The sequence below is a fragment of the Zonotrichia albicollis genome, chromosome 20 (genome assembly GCF_047830755.1).
Source record: "Zonotrichia albicollis isolate bZonAlb1 chromosome 20, bZonAlb1.hap1, whole genome shotgun sequence".
Lineage (NCBI taxonomy): Eukaryota > Metazoa > Chordata > Aves > Passeriformes > Passerellidae > Zonotrichia > Zonotrichia albicollis.
The window spans coordinates 6832260-6850728 of record NC_133838.1 but is presented as its reverse complement, the minus strand read 5'-3'; the positions used below and the strand labels follow the sequence as shown (position 1 = coordinate 6850728).

General features: G+C 51.1%; 1 protein-coding gene across 5 annotated transcripts in view; it reads right to left on the bottom strand.

The window, feature by feature from the left end:
* Window positions 1-18469, bottom strand: part of HIVEP3 (HIVEP zinc finger 3) — a 300751-nt gene that overhangs the window by 146870 nt on the left and 135412 nt on the right. For all 5 annotated transcript variants that reach the window (XM_074555698.1, XM_074555699.1, XM_074555701.1 and 2 more), the window contains one exon: window positions 17268-17339. The gene's annotated coding sequence lies outside the window, so the exon portion shown is untranslated. The remainder of the gene's footprint in view (window positions 1-17267; window positions 17340-18469) is intronic.

Genomic DNA, 18469 nt, shown 5'->3' with positions numbered 1-18469 from the left:
GTTTGATCTTGGAGAGCTTTTCCAACCAGAAGGATTGGAAATTCCAGCTTTAAGGATTCGGAATTCTGAGAAAGGGGAAGTGACAGAGCAGGGACAGCAGAGTGGGACAGCAGGATGTGGCACCAGCTCCCATCCCTCACCTGCCACTGGCTCTCCAAACTCCAGGAACCTTTGGAACCTCCTGGAATTCCTCTTCCCTGCCTGGAATCCCCCCAGCTGCCCCATAGCACAAAGGAATCCTTTGAAATTTGGAGCAAAGAGGGGCAGGGGGGGCTCAAGCCCTGCAACCTCCTCCCAGTCTGCTGCTCTTGGCAGCCCAGGCCGAGTTATCCCCATGAAAACACCCCAGAGCCTGTCCCGTGCTTCCCTGCTGGAACCAATCCCACCCACACTGCTCCAGGAGAATTCCTTCACGCCTCCTTTAGTGCAGGAAGCTCTGGAGTGGATTCACTTCACTGCAACATCCTCATCTCAAGGAGGTGAATCACGGCCTGGAATGGGGATTTTTCACTCTGCTGCCTGCAAAGGGAGAGGGGTGAATTCCCAGCTGGAGAGGGAGGAATTACAGAATCACAGAATTCCCAGAATCACTGGGTTGGAAGAGACCTTCAAGCTCATTGAGTCCAACCCAGCCCCAACCCCTCAACTCAACCCTGGCACCCAGTGCCACATCCAGGCTTTGTTAAACACCCCCAGGGATGGTGACTCCACCACCTCCCTGGGCAGAACATTCCAGAACTTTATCACCTTTCTGTAAAAATCCTTTTCCTGATATCCAACCTGTATTTCCCTTGGGGCAGCTCCAGTCTGTGTGCTCTGGTTCTGTCAGTGCCTGGAGACAGAGCCCAGCCCCAGCTGAGCACAGCCCTGTGTTTGTAACAGGGTGTGAGGGCATTTATTTCACACCCCTGGAAGTGTCACCTGGCCACCCTCACCTCCAGGAATGTCACCTGGCCTCTCCACCCTCACTGTGGTTTTATTTATATTATTTATAAATAAATATATATACACATACATATATATATAATAAATAATATCTATTTATATATATAATATACATAAAATAAAATTTTATAATTTATATAAAAATAATTTTTATATAAATTATAAGAATATATATAAAATAAATATATATAAAATGATGCACATTCTGGTTGTGCATCATTCACTAATGAACGCCATAGCAAAAATAAAAATAAAAAAAAAATAAAATAGGAAAAATCTCAAACATTTTAGACAAGGAAACAAATCAAAAATCCCTTTCAAACACAATGTGATAACTTAGAAATTTAGGAGATGGAGGCTTCAGGCCACACACAAAAATAAATTCAAATAAACACATTGAAGGGGAGGTATCAAGACCCCTCTCATGCTCTGAGCCAAGGGACTGCAGCAAACACTAAACTGGCAGAAATCCAAAACCCAGTGCTGGGGTTGGTCTTATGATATATATTATATTAAAGAAAATGATATATTAAAACTATATTAAAAGAATAGAAGAAAGGATTTCATCAGAAGGCTTGCAAGGAAAGGAAGGAATTGAATGATAATAAAATCTTGTGACTGACCAGAGAGTCTGAGCCAGCTGACTGTGATTGGCCATTAATTAAAAACAACCACATGAGACCAATCACAGATGCACCTGTTGCATTCCACAGCAGCAGATAATCAATGTTTACATTTTGTTCCTGAGGCCTCCCAGCTTCTCAGGAGAAAAAATCATAGCAAAAGGATTTTTCATAAAATACCCCCTCCAGGAGATCTCTGCTGTCCATGGCCACTGAGTGTCCCTGCAGGGCTGATCCAATTCCAGCATCCCATGGGCAGATGCTGCGCCCAGGGCAGGAGCCAAGCATTCCTACCTGGATCCAATCTGAGCCTGGCACAGCACAGCAGCCTTTGCCCCCTGCATTGCCAGAGGAGCAGCTTTCTGCTGCCCTGCATGGCCAGAGGGAGCCCAGGCCCATCTGCAGCAGCCCTGGAGCTGCAGAGGAAAACTCCCCCCTTGTGCAGGATCCCTGCTGCAGCAGAGCCACAGCTGGCACTGCAGGAGGGCTGAGCCCCCATGGGATGGGGCTGTGCCACAGCCTGAGCCACAGCGTGCCAGGGCCTGCTCCCACTCTGGCACCGCTTTGTTTTATATACCTGCAATTTTATTTTATTTTAATTTTCTTCCCTATTAAAGAACTGCTATTCCTGCTCCCATATCTTTGCCTGAGAGCCCCTTAATTTCAAATTTATAATTCAGAGGGAGGGGGTTTGCATTTTCCATTTCAGGAGAGGCTCCTGCCTTCCTCAGCAGACACCTGGCTGTTCAAACCAAGACACTTGGTCACCCCTCCAGGAGATGCCAACCCAAAACCTCCTCCCCAAAGCTGGATTGTGCCACCAGCCTGGAAGTTCTGAGCTTCCTCCCCTGACTCTGCTCAGATGTTTCAAAGACTTGCTTGGATTTTTTTTTCCTTTTAGATATATATATATATTATTATTTCACACTTTCAACTCAGCACAGAAAGCTCCTCAAATTTTCCTTCACAGACTGAAATGTCTGTAATTACAGGCTGCAGTCAGGCAGCGGCTGCTGGAGCTCCCTGCCCTGCCAGCAGAGCAGGTCAATTATGAGCTCTGAACCCACATTACCAGGAGGGGAAGCTGGGTTGAATTCTGCTCAATTAGTGCTGGAACTGTCTTGGAAGAGAAAGGTGAATGAAGCTAATGGAGCTCTGCAGAGACCTCCCCACCAGCGCTGCAGAGGCTGGAATTTAATTTTTGATATAGCAGCAATTAATGATGTTTTAGCACCCAGTGCACTCAGAGCATTGGGGGTAGCACGGTTGGGATGGACAGAGAGCAGAGATCTCTGCAGCCAGGGCTGGGAACTTGTGGGTTATTGCAAAGGGCCTGGGTGCAGGGCCCTGCTGGGAGCTGCCAGCCACAGCTCAGAGCAGGCCTGAGAGAAAAGAGGGGGATGAGAGGGTGAGAGGGTGAGAGAGTAAAAGGGGTAAAAGCAAGAGCTAAGAGACGAGGTAAAAGCTAAGAGCATAAAAAAAGTAAGTGCAGAGTTCCCATTACAACACCATAAATCCTCTTCTGTGCTGAATATTCTAATTCTCACTAACCAATCTAGTACAAGATACAAATCCTACAGCATTTCCATACAGCCTATAAGAATCATTACATTACCACACTGGGTTACATTTTAAACCCTAAAAACTCCTCTTTGGGCCCTTCTGCCAAGCTGGCAGGGTCTGCTCTGAGCCTTGGGCCTGTCTGCAAGCAGAGGGGATTGTTTGATCCAAAGGGGATCACCTTCAGCTGGCCATGCCATTGTTTTCCAGTTGTTCAGTAACTGAGGGATCTCAAAGCTTGCTTTCATTTCAATCTCACTTATAGTTTCCATATTCTCAAAATCTTTTGCCAGGCCATCATATTTATAAGGTTTTCCTGTTTTATCTTCCCCAACAGCACTCCCAACCTGCAGGTGATGTTCTCGAGGTTCCTCTCTTGTTCCTCCTCACCTCCAGCTCAGGGGTTGATTTCAGAGCCATGGGGAGGGTGCTGGGGCACCGAGGGAACTTTTAGGGTGTTCTTGCCTCCCTTTTCTGGGCTGAGGCTCAGGACAGAGTGTGGAATTACAGAAGGACAGATGTGGAATTATGGAAGGGCTCGTTGGACTGCTGCCATTCCCAGAGGGAAGATGATTCCTCAGGTGCTCTCAGGTGGCACTCAAACACCCCAGAAACCTGAAACTCCCTGAGACAGGGGATTTTGGGAATCCTTTACCACTGCTCCCCTTCTGAGAATGGGTGTCTGTAAGCAGCAAAAACACTGAGGGGAAGATTTAAAGGAGATGGAAAATTTTCTTTTCTCCAGCTGGTGAAAGTGTGAATCTCACCCAAACGCCACATGGGTGGGAGGGCAGAGCCAGGCGCTCCCAGGTGTCCAGCTCGGGGTATTCAGTGATTCCACAACCCCAGGAGTGGAATCAGGAGGAATTGCCCTGTCTGAGTTTGTCCCCCAGGATGGCAGAACCCAGCGGGGAGCAGCAGCTCAGCTTGGAGAGGAGAAGGCTCCAGGCAGAGCTGAGAGCCCTTGCAGGGCCTGAAGGGGCTCCAGGAGAGCTGCAGAGGGACTGGGGACAAGGATGGAGGGACAGGAGCCAGGGAATGGCTCCCAGTGCCAGAGGAATGGCAGGGCTGGATGGGATCTTGGCAATTGGGAATTGTTCCCTGGCAGGGTGGGCAGGGGCTGGGCTGGAATTGCCAGAGCAGCTGTGGCTGCCCCTGGAGCCCTGGCAGTGCCCAAGGCCAGGCTGGACATTGGGGCTGGCAGCACCTGGCACAGTGGCAGGTGGCCCTGGGCTGCAATCAGCTGCCATTGAAGATCCCTTCCCACCCAAACCACTCTGGCATTCACAATCCTCAATCAAGGATGGAAACCAGCACCAAAACCCATTGCAGCAAATGGAGAAAGGAAAGGAAAGAATGATTTCCTGGCTGGTTGCAGGTGCCCCCAGTGCCATTTCCCACAGGGGGTTTGTAGGCTGGCAAGGGCTGGTTAGAGAGGTTTGGGCTGTGCCAGGGTGCCCAGAGCAGCTGTGGCTGCTGCTGGAGCCCTGGCAGTGCCCAAGGCCAGGCTGGAGCACCTGGCACAGTGGGAGGTGTCCCTGCCATGGCAGGGGTGGCACTGGATGGGATTTAGGTTCCCCCCAACCCCTGCTGTGAGTCGGTGCCTCTGTCACCATGGGCTGGCACCCCAGGAGCCATGGCCAGGTCACAGCACCCCCCAAGTGCCACAGGGAGAGAGAAAAGGAATCCAGGAACAAAACCATCCCTGCCCCCCAGTGCCACACCAGGCTCATCCCATCATCCCCCCCTGCATTTCCTGGGGTGATCCCAGCCCAGAGCAGGGCCTGGAATGCTCTGATGTTGCTGCAGTCGGGTTTATCCCCTGCTCCTCCTCCAGCTGTCCTCAGGGCTGTCAGGAGCACCCCCAGCCCCACAGCCATCCCCCAGACCCAGGCTGGGCTGTTTCCTGACAAAACCTGCTCCAAAAACACCCCCGGGCTGCAGGAATTGACACCTTTGGGGTTTTTTTAATGCTGAACCGTGACCTGAAATGGCCCAGAAGTGCCTCAGCTGAGCCGGGGTTTATCTGAGCAGCTCCTTAATCCCCTCCTCCCTCAGTCTCGGCTCTGCCAACACCTCCCTGGGCACAGAACAGGTGCGAATCAGAGCAGAATCGCCAGAAAAAAGGAAAAATACAAAAAAAATCAAAATCAGCCTTGCCAGGCAAGGCAGGGTTCGACTTGCACATGTAGGGCTGTTCCTGAAGCAGCCTGGCTGGTTCATCCCTCTCCCAGAACACAGCCGTGTCTCGTTTTATTAATAAAAGACGTGGCTGTCTCTCTTTTTTTTTCTTTTTTTTTTTTTTCTGAAAACGTTATTAAAATCCACGGTGAGATTTTCATTGGCAATGAATTCCAGGGCTTAATTATGCACTGTGTTAACAGGCTGGGTGTTTTTACATGTCTGAGAGAGGCCACGTGCTCCCACACTCTCTGAGCAGATTAAATAACCAGACAAATGTATCCTCTGCACCTTTTTTATGGGATTGATAGAATTTTGGTGGGTTGGACATCACGAGGATCTTCAGAGGGACCTTCAGATCCCTGGATTTGGAGCCTCTCTGGGGTAGCAAACCTCTGCGGTTTGGAATTTTGTGATTTTTAAAAATTTGGTGATTTTTAAGAATTTGATGATTTTTAAGGATTTCTAACCAGCGGGAGTTGGAATGAGATGTTTTTTAAGGTTCCTCTGACCCAAACCATCTTGTGATTCTATAACTCATCAAGACAGGGAGATAAGGAAATGCTGCTCTGATTTATAGAAATCCTTCACATCCATCTCGATAAATGCCAAGATTTGTTGTTCCCCACTCAATCCAGCAATGCTTCCTGCAGAGTTTACCAAGGAAAAACTGATTTTCTGTGCTGTTTGTCCAGACAAACCCTTCCCTGTGGCTGCGGGACCAGCCCAGCCAGCAGGTGACAAATGTCCGTGCTCCCAGAGGCCACTGTCCCACCAGAGGTTCCCAGCCACATTTCCTGGGCTGTGAGCAGGGTTCACCCCTGGGCAGGGGCTCTGCCCTCCCAAAGGACCCCCCAGGACAGGTTTTGTGTCTCTTTCAGCCTCACCCCTGAGTTGTGACACCCAAATCTTCTCATCAAGCTGTAGCTGCCCCTGGAGCCCTGGCAGTGCCCAAGGCCAGGCTGGGGCACCTGGGACAGTGGGAGGTGTCCCTGCCATGGCTGGGGTGGCACTGGGTGGGATTTTAGGGTCCCTCCCAACCTAAACCATTCCAGAATTCCCCATTCCACAACAGGAGAGACAGATTCAGCAGTGATGAATCACAGAACCACAGAATGAATTATGTTGGAAAAGACCTCCAAGATCGTCAAAGCTGTGCCTGATTTTGTCCCCAGCCCAGAGCTCTGAGTGCCACCTCCAGGAATTCCTTGGGTACCTCCAGGGATTGGCACTGCAAACCTCCCTGGGCAACCCCTGCCAATCCCTGAGCACCCTTTCTAAGGATAAATTTTCCTCTAATATGCAAAAATGGGATGTTAAGGACTTTCTGTTGTTGGTGTGAGGGGTTTGGAGCTGTGGGGGAACAGGAAATGTTCCCTGCCAGAAGGGGCTGGGGCAGGGACACCTCTGCTGCTGGGCTTGCACTGGATGGATATTCCCTTGTGGGAAAAGCCTTTGGGATTCTGGTGTTCAGGATCCAGAGATGAGGTGGGAAAAGAGCTCCAAGGACATCGAGTCCCAGCTGATCCCACCCTGTCCCCAGCGCAGAGCTCTGAGTGCCACCTCCAGGAATTGCTGGGGCACCTGCAGGGATGGGCACTGCAAAGCTCCCTGGGCAGCCCCTGGCAAGGCCTGAGCCCCCTTTGCATGGGGAAATTCCTGCTGTGCCCCCCCTGAGCCTGCCCTGGCCCAGCCTGAGGCCGTTCCCTCTGCTCCTGTCCCTGTGCCCTGGAGCACAGCCCGACCCCCCCGGCTGTGCCCTCCTGTCAGGAGCTGTGCAGAGCCACAAGGGCCCCTGAGCCTCCTTTGCTCCAGGCTGAGCCCCTGCCCAGCTCCCTCAGCCCCTCCTGGGGCTCCAGACCCTTCCCAGCCCCATTCCCTGCCCTGGAATCCCTCCAGCCCCTCCAGGCCCTTCCATGAAGATTGAATTTGTCACAGATTTCAGATTCTCTGTTGACTCCGCCTGCACAACTCTGGCTCCACAGGAGCCTCCAGCTTTCAATATTCCCAATGCAGAGCATGGATTTTTATTTTCTGTACCCAGAACAAACCTGAAAATGAACCTGCCCCACCTGACTGCTGGAAAATGCTGTTTATTCCGCTCCATAATTTTGCTTCTGTGGTATAATGATAATGATGATAATAATAAGGAGAGAAGAAACAAGAAAACTACCAGGAAAAAATTAAAGCCATTTTGTTTATCTGCATCAACATGAAATGGCAAATGAGGCTGTTAAAACTGTGGAGTTTAAAAGTTGCAGCATCTTGCAGGATTAAATCAGAACTGGTCACATGGGTTTGAAAAAAAAGAATTTAAAAATCTGCCTGGCTGCTTGGCTGGGAGAAGCTGATTTTTGTTCCTATAAACAACAGTAGCGGGGAGAATAAACAAATAATATTCTAATTGCTTCTACGGCTGCAGAACAGAGCACAGGGCTGGATTATAACTGAAAACAACAACGAGTTCTGGGGATAAATCTTGTTAAAAGTAAAATGTCTCAAGAGCTGAATGCTCCCTGTTACTAACGTTGACGTCCCATCCTTCTCCTGATTTTTCCCTCATTTTCCCTGGGTGATCCATGCCCGTGTTGCTTTAACACCTTGAGGCAAACCCACCCCCTGAAATTTCTCTTAACAACGTGGCTCAGGTTTCCTGAGGATGCCCCACTGCTCACAGGGAATTTTAACAGCTCTGCTGCTCCTTTTCTTCAAGACCCAAATACTGAAATGTATTTTAAGTCCCTGTGCCAGTCCCTGGCCTCCACATGCCTAAATTACCCCACTCTTTGATTGCCCATCTGGGGCTGGATTTGAAATCCCTGGATTTGAAGCTTCTCTGGAATATCTAACCCCTCTGGTTTGGAATTTGGTGATTTTTAAGGCTTTCCAAACCTCTCTGGGTGATCAAACCCTTGGGGTTTGGAATTGGATGATTTTTAAGGTTTTTCAGACCTCTCTGGTCCATCAAACACTTGGGGTTTGGAATTTGGTGATTTTTAAGGTTTTCCAAACTTCTCCGGTCCATCAAATCCCTGGGGTTTGGAATTTGGTGTCCTTTAAGGATTTCCAGCCAGTGGGAGGTTGGAATGAAATCGTTTTTAATCACAAACCATCCTGTGATTCTATAACTCATCAATATACAGAGATAAGGAAAATTTTTCCTCCAAACCTGACCATCTGTGGATGCTCCTCTGCACATTTTCATTCTTTTTTTTTTTTCTAAAATTCTCAAAGAATAACAGAGCCCTTGATCAAACCATGGGCAGACAGAGAATTGCCTTGTCCATGCACACCTGGAAACACTTTGCAGAGCAGCCTGGCAAAAATTCCAAGAGAGGAACAAGATATCCCAAAACACAAAGTGTTCCTGAGCAGGCTGTGGAGAAAGGGCTGTTGTTGGATTTCCCAATGGATTTTCTCAATCCATGGCAGTGTGTTTAAGGGATTCCAAATGTGTTTGTGTCTGGGGATGTGTTCTGTGCCCACCTGTCAGAGCTGGGGCAGTTCTCTGCTGTTCTCGGGGCAGTTTTCTTGATCTCTCCCACAGCCAACCCTCCCTCCAGGAGATCTCTGCTCTCCATGGCCACTGAGTGTCCCTGCAGGGCTGATCCAATTCCAGCATCCCATGGGCAGATGCTGCGCCCAGGGCAGGAGCCAAGCATTCCTACCTGGATCCAATCTGAGCCTGGCACAGCACAGCAGCCTTTGCCCCCTGCATTGCCAGAGGAGCAGCTTTCTGCTGCCCTGCATGGCCAGAGGGAGCCCAGGCCCATCTGCAGCAGCCCTGGAGCTGCAGAGGAAAACTCCCCCCTTGTGCAGGATCCCTGCTGCAGCAGAGCCACAGCTGGCACTGCAGGAGGGCTGAGCCCCCATGGGATGGGGCTGTGCCACAGCCTGAGCCACAGCGTGCCAGGGCCTGCTCTCATGCTGGTGGAGTTTGTCTGTGCATTTGTATTTTTAATTTTCCTAGTAAAGAACTGTTATTCCTATTCCCATATCTTTGCCTGAGAGCCCCATAATTTCAAATTTATAACAATTCAGAGGGAGGGGGATTGCATTTTCCATTTCACGGGAGGTTCCTGCCTTCCTCAGCAGACACCTGGCTGTTCAAAACAAGACAGGATGAAAGACAATAAAATATGAAAGATGACATTTGGAAAGCAGTTTCCCCTTCCCTCCTGGATCTGCTTGGGGATCTTTTGGGATTGATTTTGTTCTTTTCGGATCTGGGCCTTATGGAGCACAACAACATTTCCCAAAGGAGGAAATGCCCCAGCCTGAGTACCCCAAAAGCTTTTTGTGTGGAAACTGGAAGGTGGAAATATCCCAGTGGCAGCTTAGGAAATCCTGGAGGATTTTGCGCTGAAATCCTTCCCTGTGAGGGGTTGGAATTGCCAGAGCAGCTGTGACTGCTCCTGGATCCCTGGCAGTGCCCAAGGCCAGGCTGGAGCAGCCTGGGACAGCCCCTGCCCATGGAATGGGGTGGGATTTAAGGCCCCTCCAACCCAAACCATTCCAGGATTCCATGAACGACTTTTGCCATAGAATTACACCCAAAATCCCAACCAAACCCGTGCTCCCTTCCCTGATGGAACTCCCCAGGAAAACAGGGATCTGATCTTGGCTGGGTCAGGCTTGCAGGCCCTTCCCTGGCTCGGGGCCAGGAACGCTGGGGCTGCAAATGCCAACGGATATTTTGGGATTACTCTGTGGAACTGCTAAGCCAAGCTGCCATAATATCTATCCCTGGTTTAATTCTGTAGTCAGGGGTTCCCAAATGAAAGCAGAGCCTTTCCATTCCTAAAAGCTGGAATTTGGGAATGCCCAGCAGGAGATCCAGGCTGGACATGCAGCCAGAAGGATTTCACACAGGATCTGCTTAGTTCTGAAGAACAACATCTTTTGGAGTTTTTCAGAATTAATGCTCATTTCAACTTGAAGTCCCCTGGGACAGCTTCACTTTCCAAGCAGCTCAGTGAGGCACAGAGAAGCATCTTGGGAGAAATTCTAAAAATAACCCCTCTGGTTGCCACAGCAAAGAACCCAAACATGCCCAAAAATATTTCAGTGCAAACAGAACCTGGAGTTCACTTTTTTCTGCCTCCCCTCCCAGCACCACAACCTGCCACAGTTTGGTTACAGGAACAGAGAATTCAAATTCAACATCTTTTCTCCTCACTGGGCACCATCCATGTCTCACACCCAGTTTGAGCCTCCTTTCCTTGCAGCTGCCCAGTGTTTCAGTCCACTCAAACAGGAATTTCATAACTCTGAATGCAAAAACACCAACAACTCCCTCATTTCATCTCTGTGACCTCAGAGCTTGGGCACCTTCCAGGCCACCGAGAGAAGAGATTTTAGGAGGTGCTCTCTGCTTTTCACAATCCTTCCCAGCCCTGGTACATTCACAGATACCAACCAAGGCTCTGGATTCCCTCTGGAGAAGTGTGCTGGGTTGGATATGGAAGAAGTGTCTCGGGGACTGTGTGTTTTATTCTGTCCCCACCTGTCAGAGCTGGGGCAGCTCTCTGCTGCTCTTGGGGCAGTTTTCTTGATCTCTCCCACAGCCAATCCTCCCTCCAGGAGATCTCTGCTCTCCATGGCCACTGAGTGTCCCTGCAGGGCTGATCCAATTCCAGCATCCCATGGGCAGATGCTGCGCCCAGGGCAGGAGCCAAGCATTCCTACCTGGATCCAATCTGAGCCTGGCACAGCACAGCAGCCTTTGCCCCCTGCATTGCCAGAGGAGCAGCTTTCTGCTGCCCTGCATGGCCAGAGGGAGCCCAGGCCCATCTGCAGCAGCCCTGGAGCTGCAGAGGAAAACTCCCCCCTTGTGCAGGATCCCTGCTGCAGCAGAGCCACAGCTGGCACTGCAGGAGGGCTGAGCCCCCATGGGATGGGGCTGTGCCACAGCCTGAGCCACAGCGTGACCCTCCACCCACCTCCCTGCTGGAAGAGGTCTCATCCCCACCTATTCATTTTCATTGCTCTCTTATCCAGTGAGAAATCCCAATGATACCAAATCCCAACATTTCCAAATCCCAATGATCCCAATTCCCAACAATTCCAAATCCCAATGATTCCAAATCCCAACATTTCCAAATCCCAGTGATTCCAAATCCCAATGATTCCAAATCCCAACATTTCCAAATCCCAGTGATTCCAAATCCCAATGATTCCAAATCCCAGTTATTCCAAATCCCAATGATCCCAAATCCCAACAATCTCAAATACCAACGCCAGAAGCCACCAACCTGCCCTAAAAATTGTGTGTTCTGGTCAAAACTCTGTCCAAAAAGTGCACAGGAAAAGCCCCCCAGGTTTCACCACACAACACCCAAAGGCTCCAAAACCCAGAGACGGCCACGAGGAAATTTTCAGAGCTCTCCCAGGGAGCTCAGGCCAGTCCAGGAAAAACAGGGTAAGAAACCATGGCAGGTTTTCATGTGCCACCTGCACACACCGCCAGGGCCCTAAATATAAACACACAGCCCTTTCCTGGCTGCTGCAGGAACAACCCTGGCTTGTTCTCCCAGCGAGGCAGAGCTGCAGCTGCTGGAGGATCAGACACGTTCAGGGCGGGACCTTCGCTGCTCCCCGTGCCCCCCTGTCTTTTCGCAGTGTTTGTAGGTTTATGAATAAGGCATTGATGGTGCCCAAACCTCAGATATCCACCTTGGAGGGAGAGCTAAAATTAGCATGGAGTTTATTCCCCGAGCTGTCAGGAGCGAAGGGAGCTCGTGTGGGATGCTGGAGATCCAGCAGGCAAAACAGCATTCCCAAAAAAACAGGGAAGGCTGCAGCCCTTGTGATGAGTTTGCACACGCCCCACACCCCATTTATCCAAAAAACTCAGTTATTCCTGGAAAGTCCAGCAGGGTGAACCTGTGCCGGCACATCCAGGCAGTGAGGAAGAGCTCTGGGAGCAGAGGAAGAGCTGAGGTGCAACATGTGAGCAGTGACTTCAATTTCCATCCCAGCAGACCCTAAATCAGTTTGAAGGCAGTAAATACAGAGCTGATGTCCCTCACCACAGAGAAATAGGCAGGGGTGGATAGAGCACGACATTTTGCCAGCAAAGAATCAGGGGGAAAGGAAAAAAAACTTTATTTTCACTTTCAATGGGATCAGGGAATTCATGGCCAGAGGCACCTGGCTTGCAGGAAAGAGAGAGGGGTCAGTAAAATCCAGAGCAACTGGTTAAGGAAAGCAGAAGCTCCCTGGCTGGAGAGAAATCATGTGTATGGGGGTGTGTGCAGCTGGAGCAGGGCACACTGAGGGCAGAGCTCAGGGATCTGCAGCTCCTCCCCAGGGGCAGCTCCCATCTCTGCTCTGGGACAGGGACAGCAGCCAGGGCACGGCTGGGGCTGGGCCAGGGCAGCTCAGGCTGGAGATCAGGGCAAGGCTCTGCCCCCAGAGGGTGCTGGCACTGCCCAGGCTGCCCAGGCAATGGGCACGGCCCCGAGGCTGCCACAGCTCCAGGGATGCCCAGGCTGGGCTTGCTGGGGGCTCTGGGCAGGGTTTGGCTTTGGGATTGATCATCCCTGTGGGTCCCTTTCAGCTCAGCACATTCCATGATTGTGTGAGAGTGAGGGATGGGGGAGATGAAGGATGGGGGAGAAATTTGGGCAGCGCTGCAGGGATGGCCAGGGTGGGGTTGGTGGGGGGTCTGGGCAGGGCCAGGGTTGGACTGGATGATCCCTGTGTGACAGATGAGCAATGCCATGGCTGACTCTCACAATTAAAAGGCAAATATCCTGTATCTATGTCAGGAGCAGTTTTATAGATTTATAGTTGTGTTTCACCCCCTTGTGTTGCTCTCAGGGGTGCCCTGGGTTTGGGACATTTGGGAGGGTCACTCGTTCCCATGGCAACAGCTGCCCCCCAGTCCAGGTGTCAGGCAGTGATCTCCACCCTGGGCAGGGAAGGAGGAGTCCATGGACAGAACTTTGGGGGGGCAAAGGGTTAAAAGGGGAAATCTCCATGGTGTGGGTGAGCACATGGTGGGGAACATCCTCTGCTCCTGGTGCTGTGATGTTTTCTCTATTTAGTCTGCTGTTGTATTTCTGATAAGGTTTCAATAAACCTTTTACATTTTTGATGGTGAGAATCGTTTTTCACACCTGTGGGTCCCTTCCCACTCTGGATATTCTGTGATCCTGTTCTGGGATTCTCTCACCCATCCCCTGCAGTTACCTGAGGATAACCTGAGCACCCCTCAGCACCAAAGGCCACCAGGGCTGGAGGCACCTGTGTGGCACAGCCTCTCCTTCCCCTTCCCAACCTTTGCTTACATTTCATCTCCATTACTCTGCTTCCAAAATTTAATAAAATGTAATCCCAGCACGTGATGAGTTCATTAATTGGATGGCTCTGGGATCTGCAGTGCCAATTGCTGCTCTCTGGGTGCTCAGGGCAGGGATAGGTTGCAGCCGCCCCAGAGGAGCAGCCCAGACCTTCAGGGTTGGCTCTGTCCACACCAAGGGCTTCATTTCAGGGTTTTTTCTCTCATTTCCCCTCTAGAAGAACTCCTGTGGGTGCAGTCAGTGATCTCCTGGTGTCAGCCCCGCTCTCCTCACAGCCCTCAGCAACAGAGTGGGAAATCCCTGGAAATTCAGTTTTTTTCATCAAAATTAATGACCTGGGATCATCCAAACCACGTGCTCCAACTACAGCTTTTTACCCTCTCCCTGTTGTTCCCTTCTCAGTAAAAGATTTTTAAAATTCCCGTTGCAAAGAAACAACTAAACTATTTTTGGCTGGGTTTTTTTTCTTCTCCACCAGGAACAAGCTGTGTGAATTCGAGAGAAACGGGGCTATTTTGACAGGCCAGAAGCTTTCATTCCCTTCACTGATCTTTCCTCCCTGCAAGCTGGTCTCCAAGGCGAGCTGACACCAAACCGGAGCATCCCAGCATCATCCTCGGAGCATCCCTGGAGCATCCCTGCCCTCTCAGCTCCTCCAGCTGTCCCTGTTCATCTCCAGCCGTGCCACCATCCGGGAATGGCCAGCCCAGTGCTCGGTGGCCTTGGTGACGCTCCGAAGCTGGTGGGGACCACACCAATGGGGATGTTTCCCCTTTTCCCTGCCCGCTGGGGAATTAATTCTGCTCTCACTGGCTCTGTCTGGGCGGGCCCCGCTCCTCGCAGTTGTTTACAAACACACTAAACCCCATTTAAACCCCATTTAAACCCCATTGTGTCGCGCTCCAGCTGCCCGAGGAGTTTTCACTCAGCTCCTGGCCCCGCACCAGAATTCGGAATGACAGATTGCCAAAAAGGATGGCAGGGAGGGGTGTGGGGAGGCCAGACGACACAGCAGATGAATTTATTGAGTTTATTGTGGGTTTATTGTGGGTTTATTGTCCCTCTGCCGCCGGGGATGGAGGGCAGGAGGCAGGCCTGGCTGAGGGGACACTGCAAGGAGAACTCGGGAAGGGAAAGGTCGGGGGATAATCAGCTTTAAGTGTTGGTGCAGGTGGCCCTGAGCTGTCACTGCTGCTCCCAGGGAGCACAACCTGTCCCCTGCAATTAGTGCTCAACCCTGATCACCCTCAAGTCCTGCCTAAACCAGCTGTGCCTTCTGCAGGGCCAGCAGCAGGAACAGCTTCCCCAGCATGGCCCATCCCCAGCTTTCCATCCTGTGCCAGCACATTTTACCTGGGAAAATTCCCCACAGCCTGGCTGCAGCCAGGGGACAGGTATCCCTGTGGAAAAAGCTCCAAACAATCCCCAAACAATCCCATTTTCCACTCTGGCTCACATCAGCCAAGTGATTCTCAGTCCTTAAAATCCACCCAACACCAGCGCCAGACCTGGAATTGAGTCCCTAAAATGTCCTGGGGAAGATTACACCCATGCCCAGCAGCACCAGGATTTACAAGAGCTCCATGAGCAGCAATTTATTCCCACAAACTTCTCCCAAAGCTGGGCAGGCAGCATCCCCCAGGAAGGCAAAACTTCAGCAGCAAATGAAGAGATTTAATGAAGTTTGCCAGGGGAAAAGAAAAGCTGCAGGGGAGGTGGGATTTGGGAACTGCTGGTCATGATCAAGGGGAGAGATCCAGCAGCAGCTTCTGTTTCTCAATATTTGATGTTTTCAGCTGCTGGGTGAAGAGCCAGGAGGAAAATCACAGCAGAAGGAGTTGCCAGCTCTACTCTCACCCTGCAAACCACTCCTGGCTGCTGGGACCAGAAAATCACCTGGATAGGATCACCTACAAACGAAAGCAGAGCCCTCTGTCAGCAGAAACAAAGTGAAAAACCAAATCTGGACCAGTCCTTACCCCTCAAAACATCATTTAATGCTCAGTCACCAATGCCTGTTCTAGGAACTGCAAACCCCTGGGGCTGTGTCACCTCAGATGGGCAGAAAACCCACAGGAAAACAAAGAACCTGTCACGAAACCAGGCCTGGGCTTGACCCCAAAACCCTGAGAGCACAGGGAGTGTTATCCCAACACCCCCAAAGCCCTGAGGGCAGAAGGTATGGGATCCCCACATCCCCAAAGCTCGAAACCCCACAGAAAGCAAAGAAACCATCACACAACCAGGCTTGGGCTTGACCCCAAAGTCCTGAGGGCACGAGGTCTCTGATCCCCACGCCTCAAATCCCTGAACCCTACAAAAAGCAAAGAAACCGTCGCAAAACCAGGCCTGGGCTTGACCCCAAAGCCATGAGGGCATGAGGAGTGTTATCCCCACAATCCCAAGGCCCTGAACCCCACAGAAAGCCAAGAACTCATCAAAAACCAGGCCTGGCCTTGACCCCAAAGCCCTGGGAGCACAGAGTCTGTGATCCCCACACCTCAAAGCCCTGAAGGCACAGGGTTTGTGATCTCCACAGCCCAAATTCCTGAAGGCTTTGGGGGTTTGTGATCTTCACACTCCCAAATCCCTGAGGGCACAGGATCTGTGATACCCACACCCCAAATCCCTGAGGGCATGGGATCTGTGATACCCACACCCCAAATCCCTGAGGGCATGGGATCTGTGATCCCCTCACACCCAAGGCCCTAAACTCCACAGAAAGCAAAGAAGCCATCACAAAACCAGGCCTGGGCTTGACCCTAAATCCCTGAGGACACGCGGTCTGTGATCCCCACACTCCAAAGCCCTGAATCCCGCAGAAAACAAAGAAACCATCACAAAACTAGGCCTGGGCATGAACTCAAAGCCCTGGGAGCACAGGGACTGTGATCCCAACACTCCAAATTCCTGAGGGCTTTTAGGGGTTTGTGATCTCCATGCTCCCAAAGCCCTGAGGGCACAGGGAATGTTATCCCAACACCCCCAAAACCCTGAACTCCACAGAAAGCAAAGAATCCATCACAAGCCAGGCCTGGGTTGACCCCAAAGCCCTGGGAGCACAGGGACCGTGATCCCCACACCCCAAATCCCTGAGGGCACAGGGTTTGTGATCCCCATCTCCCAAAGCCCTGAACCCCACAGAAAGCAAAGAAACCATCACAAAACCAGGCCTGGGCTTGAGCCCAAAGCCCTGAGGGCAGGGGGTCTGTGATCCCCACACCACAAAGCCCTGAGGGCACGGGGAGTGTTATCCTCACACCCCCAAAGCCCTGAACCCCACAAAAAGCAAAGAATCCATCACAAAACCAGGCCTGGGCTTGACCCCAAACCCTGGGGGCACGGGACCTGTGATCCCCACACCACAAAGCCCTGAACCCCACAAGAAAGCAAAGAAACCATCACAAAAGTAGTCTTGGGCTTGACCCCAAATCCCTGAGGGCATGGGGTCTGTGATCCCCACACCCCAAGGCCCTGAACCCCACAGAAAGCAAATAAACCATCACAAAGGCAGGCTTGGACTTGACCCCAAAGCCATGAGGGCACAGGGTCTGGGATCTCCGCATCCCAAATCCCTGAGAACACAGATTTTGTGGTCCCCACACTCCCAAATCCCCTGGAGCAGGCACTGTGGCCATGGCTGAGCTCTTACCTGTGGGAAAGCTGCTACAGGTGCATCCTCTGAGAGGCAGAGGAGACTCAGGTGTTCATAGGAAAAGGGTGCCTGGAGTGGGAGAGAAGAGACATTCGTGAGACGAGGTAGCTTGGACAGCCTCTCCAAAAATCAGGGATTTTATTCCTTGTTTCCAAATCAGGGAGTTTATTCCTCATTCCCAAATCAGCGAGTTTATTCTTTGCTCTCAAATCAGGGATTTTATTCCTTGTTCCCAAATCAGGGATTTTATTCCTTGATCCCATCCACACTTCAGGGATTTTCCCTGCTTGCCCTTTCCCTCCTTATATCAACCCTTCTGTAACCATTTTGGCTTTATCTTTATCTTTTAGGCATTTTTTTCCCTGGGCTCTCCTCTTCTCTTTAGCAAGCAAATAATTTTGGAGGAGCAGAACTGCAGAGTTTTCTCTGCACGTGGAATGATCCATTTCCAGAGACACAAAGAATCAGGCATGGGAGCCTGGCTGGTGATGGGGCTTCTGCTTCTCCTAAAATCAGACCCAGAGTGCAAATTGAACCCCATCCTGGGTAATTCAGGGCTGGGAGTGCAAATTCAGCCCCATTCTGGGGAATTCAGGGCTGGGACTGCAAATTCAGCCCCATTCTGAGGAATTCAGGGCTGGGAGTGCAAATTCAGCCCCATCCTGCATAATTCAGAGCAGGGAAATAAAGCTGAGCTCTTCCCTGGGCTCTGGCACAGTTAAGGATGGTTCATGCACTCCCAGCCTCAGTGGGGTTAAAGTTTAATAGAGAAGTAAATGGGAATTAAATGGGAAAGGTTGTGGGAAGGTGCCCAGGAAAAATAATGTTGAAAAGGCTGGGGCTGGGTTAACAAAGTTCACAGAATCCCAGAATGCCAGAAACATGGAATCCCAAAATCCCAGAATGATTTGGGTTGGAAGGGACCTTAAATCCCACCCAGTGCCACCCCTGCCATGGCAGGGAGACGTCCCCTGTCCCAGATGCTTCAAGCCCCAATGTCCAGCCTGGATTTGAACAGTGCCAGGATGAGCCAGAACCTGTCCTGGATACAGGGAAAAGGGCAGGATGAGGAGGCTGCCACAGGGCACCATCCATGAAGGTGTCTCCAGCCCCAGGGGGGGAAACTGCAGGGGTGACAGAGGTGGCATCCCTGTGGTGGCTGACTGTTCCAGATTGCAATGCAAGATGTTTTCCATTAC